This window comes from Micromys minutus (genome assembly GCF_963924665.1).
Source record: "Micromys minutus genome assembly, chromosome: 12".
NCBI classification, from domain to species: Eukaryota; Metazoa; Chordata; class Mammalia; order Rodentia; family Muridae; genus Micromys; species Micromys minutus.
In genome coordinates, this window is record NC_137981.1 from 15635109 (window position 1) to 15640621 (window position 5513).

Here is a 5513-nt window from a genome sequence, read left to right on the forward strand (position 1 = left end):
GAGGAAAACTTCTCCACTGTTTGTGGGGTTGTAAACTGGTACAACTACTCTGGACATCAGTCTGGCGGTTCCTCAGAAAATTAGACACAGTACTACCTGAAGATCCAGTTATTCCACTTCTGGGCATATACCCCAGAGACACTCCAATATACAACAAAGACACATGCACCACAATGTTCATAGCAACCCTATTTATAATAGCCAGAAGCTGAAAAGAACCCAGATGTTCTTCAGTAGATGAATGGATAGAAAAACTGTGGTATATTTACACAACTGAGTACTACTAAGCTATCAGAAACAATGACTTTATGAAATTCCTAAGAAAATGTATACATCTAGAGAATATCATCTTGAGTGAGGATACCCAGTCACAAAAGAACAGACATAATATGCAGCAGTCACTGATAATTAGATACTAACCCCCAGAAAGCTCTGAACACCCCCAGAAACAATTCACAGACTATATAAAGCTCAAGAAAAACAAAGGACAAAAAAAAAAGTCTCAGTCCTTTTTAGGGAAAAAAATGTATAGCACTCTCTCAGAGTGTGATACACCTGAACCTCAAATCATTAATAATTCAAGAGCTAAAATAATAGCCTTGTGGCAATTTTTGTTATTCACAGATTATTATGCTTAACCCATACCTAACAAGAAATCTGTTTTCTTGTTATGTTCTGTCCTACATGTACTTCATGCTTATGGTAACTAGTGGGATTTCTATGCATGCTATCAAACCTCTAAAAGAAGTACTGACAAAATTATTCATATAATTTTATGCCAAAATGTCTTTAAAAATCTGTAAATGTATCCCTCTTTTAAAAAACAATGCAGTAAGGAATAATAAAAAATAAAATTAAATTAAAATTTAAAAAAATGACATCCTTCACAATGGTGAAAAAGGGTATAAAATATCTTGGTGTGACTCTAACCAAGCAAGCAAAAAATCTTTATGACAAAAATTTTAAGTCTCTGAAGACAGAAATTGGAGAAGATCTCAGACGATGGAAAGATCTCTCATGCTCCTGGATTGGCAGGATTAATATAGTAAAAATATCCATCTTGCCAAAAACAATCTACAAATTCAATGTAATCCCCATCAAAACTCCAACTCAATTCTTCATAGAGTTAGAGAAAGCAATTTGCAAATTCATTTGGAATAACAAAAATCCAGCATGTCCTCAACTATTCTCAACAATAAAAGAACTTCTGCAGGAATCACCATTCCTGACCTCAAGCTATAATAGAGAGCAATAGTGATCAAAACTGTATGGTATTGGTACAGAGACAGGAAGGTAGATCCATGGAATAAAACTGAAGACTCAGAAATGAACCATACCTATGGTCTCTTGATCTTTGACAAAGGAACTCAAACCATCCAGTGAGAAAAGATAACATTTTTAACAAATGGTGCTGGTCCAACTGGTGGTTAGCATGTAGAAGAATGCAAGTTGTATAGCCCCTATACAAAGCTTAAGTCCAAGTGGATCAAGAACCTCCACATAAAAATAGATACATGCACACTAATAGTAGAGAAAGTGTTGCCTCAGTATTACTGGATTGAAGAATCATTGCTTCTTGTTAGGAGGTTCATTTCATTGCCCTTTATCCCAATTCATACTCAAAGCACTGAGAATTTCAAGTGGAGTATATTGAATATTGAAGTAGAATTCAGGCTGGTATTGGTTTTGTTTTGTTTTTTGTTTTGAATCACTCTTATATTCAATTTTTTAATTCTTTCATAACCCTCTTGAGTGTTCTTTTAAACTAAATTAACATGGCTCGAATGAACTGCCCTGCTCCTGTGGAAGTCACATACAAGAATATGAGATTTCTTATTACACACAATCCAACCAATGCGACCTTAAGCAAATTTATAGAGGAACTTAAGAAGTATGGAATTACCACAATAATAAGAGTATGTGAAGCAACTTACGACACTACTCTTGTGGGGAAAGAAGGCATTCGAGTTCTTGACCAGCCTTTTGATGATGGTGCACCACCATCCAACCAGATTGTTGATGACTGATTAAGTCTTGTGAAGATAAAGTTTCATGAAGAACCTGGTTGCTGTATTGCTGTCCCTTGTGTCGCAGGCCTTGACAGAGCTCCGGTGCTTGTTGCCCTGGCATTAATTGAAGGTGGAATGAAATATAAAGATGCAATACAATTCCTAAGACAAAAGCAGTGCGGAGCTTTGAGCAGCAGGCAACTTTTGTATCTGGAGAAGTCCTGTCCTATAATGCAGTTCCACTTCAAGGATTCCAACAGTCATAGAAACGGGTTCCTGATGCCATCACCTTGGAATGGGGACATCAGATGAGATCTGGTTTGTCATATGTAATTACCAATGTGTCAGCTTATTAAATAAGTCTACTGAAGCTCCACAGGAACATTGAAAAGAGTTCTACCAGGCCGAAAGCTTAACAGAACTGCAACCTCTATGTGTGGGCTGTGATAAGCATGTGTGGACACTGAGCAAAAGGCTTTTGCTGGTCAGCGTTTAAAACGTGCTTATTCGTACCAACAGACCTTTCTAAACGGAGGTGTTGTTATGTCATTAAATGCACTCCTGTGCCAGAATACTATCAGTCTAGAAGGAATTCAGAAGGGTTATGTGCCAAAATACCCAGCACAATACTTGGGGATTGCATTGAATCTGTAGATTGCTTTTGGCAAAACAGCCATGTTTACTATATGAATCCTGCCAATCCATGAGCATAGAAGATCTTTCCATCTTCTGAGATCGTCTTCAATTTTTTCCTCAGAGACTTAAAGTTCTTGTCATACAGATTTTTCACTTGCTTGGTTAGAGGTACACCAAGGTATTTAATATTATTTGGGACCATTGTGAAGGGTGTCATTTCCCTAATCTTGGTGGATTTTTCCTTGGAGAAGTATGAAGTGTCCTCCCTTCTCTTTTTTCATAACTTTTGGTTGAAAGTCAATTTTATTCTATATTAGAATGGCTACTCCAGCTTGTTTCTTGGGACAATTTGCTTGGAAAATTGTTTTCCAGCCTTTTACTCTGAGGTGCTGTCTGTCTTTGTCACTAAGGTGTTTCCTGTATGCAACAAAATGCGAGGTCCTCCTTACATATCCATTCTGTTAGTCGATGTCTTTTTATTAAGGAATTGAATCCACTGAAGTTGAGAGATATTAGGGATCAATGATTGTTGTTTCATGTCATTTTTGTTGTTAGCAGTGGAATTATGTTTGTGTGGCTGTCTTCTTTTGTGTTAGTTGAAAGAAGATTACTTTCTTGCCCAGGCTGGCCTCGAACTTGTGATCCTCCTGCCTCTGCCTTCTTCAGCAAATTCTACCAGCATGAGACACCACAACTGGCAGAGCTTTTACTATCATGCAGTTTCCCTGCTTCTGTCAGAGTTTTTCATTTATTACCCTTTGTAGGGCTGGATTTGTGGAATGATATTGTGTAAATTTGGTTTTATCCTGGAATATCTTGGGTTTTTTTTTTTTTTTCGCCTATGGTAATTAAGAGATTTGTCAGATATAGTGGCCTGAGCTGGCATTTTTCTTCTCTTAGGATATGTATGACATCTGCCCAGGATCTTCTAGCTTTCATAGTCTCTGTTGAGAAATCTGGTATGATTCTGACAGGTCTGCCTTTATAGGTTACTTAAACTTTTCCTTTACTGCTTTTAATATTCTTTCTTTGTTTTATGCATTTGGCGTTTTGACTATTATGTGATGGGAGAAATTTCTTTTCTGGTCTAATCAATTTGGAGTTCTGTAGGCTTCTTGTATGTTTATGGGCAACCGTTTCTTTAGGTTAGAAAAGTTTTCTTTTTTTTTTTTTTTACATTTCAATTTTTTTTCTTTAAAAGGAGTAAGTTGTGTACAGGGGGGTTAAATGCTTTATAGACAAGAAAAAAAAACTGCCCTAGAACCAACTTATTTATCATCATCTTCTTCTTCATCATCTTCCTATTCTTCCACCTCTTCCTTATCCTCTTCATCCTCTTCATCATCTTCCTCTTCCTTCTTTTTCTTGCTCTTTTCAGCCTTGACCACCCCCTTTTTTGCTGCATCAGGTTTTCCTTTAGCTCTGTAGGCAGCAATATCCTTTTCCTACTTCTCCTTCAGCTTGGCGGCCTTCTTCTCAAAGGGCTGCTTGTCATCCGCGGCAGTGTTGTTCCACATCTCCCCTAGTTTCTTTGCGACATCACCAATGGGTAAGCCAGGATGCTCACCTTTGGTTTTTGGGCGGTACTCAGAACAGAACAAGAAGAAGGCCGAAGGAGGCCTCTTGGGTGCATTGGGGTCCTTGAACTTTTTTTTGGTCTCCCCTTTTGGGGGGATGTAGGTTTTCATTTATCTTTCATAACGAGCCTTGTCAGCCTTTGCCATATCTGCAAATTTCCCCTTTTCTTTAGCAGACATGGTCTTCCACCTCTCTGAGCACTTGGAGAACTCTGAGAAGTTGACAGAAGCATCCGGGTGCTTCTTCTTGTGCTCCTCCCGGCAGGTTTGCACAAAGGATGCATATGAGGACATCTTGCCTCTCGGCTTCTTAGGATCTCCTTTGCCCACGTTTAGTTGATTTTCCTCCGCGAGGCACAGAGTCGCCCGGTGCCCGTTCGGCTCTTGCTTGCCCCGGCACTGTCTCTATGGAGCTCAATGTACTGCAATGGCTGTTGGAAAGTTTTCTTCTATAATTTTGTTGAAGATATTTACTGACCCTTTTAGTTGAGAATCTTCTCTTTCTCTCTCTCTTCTATACCTATTATCTTCAGGTTTGATCTTCTCGTTGTGTCCTGGATTTCCTGTACGTTTTGGGGTTAGAAGCTTTCTGCATTTTGCATTTTCTTTGACTGTTGTGTCAATGTTTTCTATAGTATCTTCTGCCCCTGAGATTCTCTCTCCTATCTCTTGTATTCTGTTGGTGATGTTTTCATCTTTGACTCCCGATCTCTCCTAGGTTTTCTATCTCCAGGGTTGTCTTTGTGATTTCTTTTTTGTTTTTATTTCTATTTTTAGATCCTGGATGATTTTGTTCAATTTCTTCACCTGGTTTGTGCATTCTGTGTTTTTTCTTTTTAAGGTCTTCTATCTGTTTACCTGTATTGTCCTGTATTTCTTTAAAGAAATTATTTATGACCTTCTTAAAGTCCTCTAACATCATAATGAGCTGTGATTTTTTTAAAATCAGAATCTTGCTTTTTCGGTGTGCTGGGTTATCCAGGACTTACTGTAATGGGAGATCTGGGTCCTGGTGATGCCAAGTGGTCTTGGTTTATGTTTCTTAGGTTCTTGGACTTGCCTCTTGCCATCTTCTTATCTCCGGTGTTAGCTGGTCTTGCTGGTTCTGACAGTGGCTTGACCCTCCTATAAGCCTGTATGTCAGCACTACTGGAGGACCAACTCTCTCCTGCCAGGGTCTGGGCAGAAAGAGCTTTGGCACAGGGTCAGCACAGGTTGCAGACTGACAGGATCCTGTCCCAAACTGCTTTTTGATTCCTGTGTCCTGGGGGCTCAGGGTGTGTTCCTCCAA

The 5513-nt window shown here is 39.0% G+C and overlaps 2 pseudogenes across 2 annotated transcripts; one reads left to right on the plus strand and one right to left on the minus strand.

Moving 5' to 3' along the window:
• The first annotated feature begins 1775 nt into the window (after nucleotides 1–1775).
• On the plus strand, nucleotides 1776–2321 carry LOC308428060 (protein tyrosine phosphatase type IVA 1-like; annotated as a pseudogene). The gene has a single exon. The product of its transcript is annotated as a protein tyrosine phosphatase type IVA 1-like (transcript).
• A 1625-nt stretch (nucleotides 2322–3946) lies between these two features.
• Nucleotides 3947–4543, minus strand: LOC308428245 (high mobility group protein B1-like; annotated as a pseudogene). The gene has a single exon. The product of its transcript is annotated as a high mobility group protein B1-like (transcript).
• Between the last annotated feature and the right edge of the window lie 970 nt (nucleotides 4544–5513).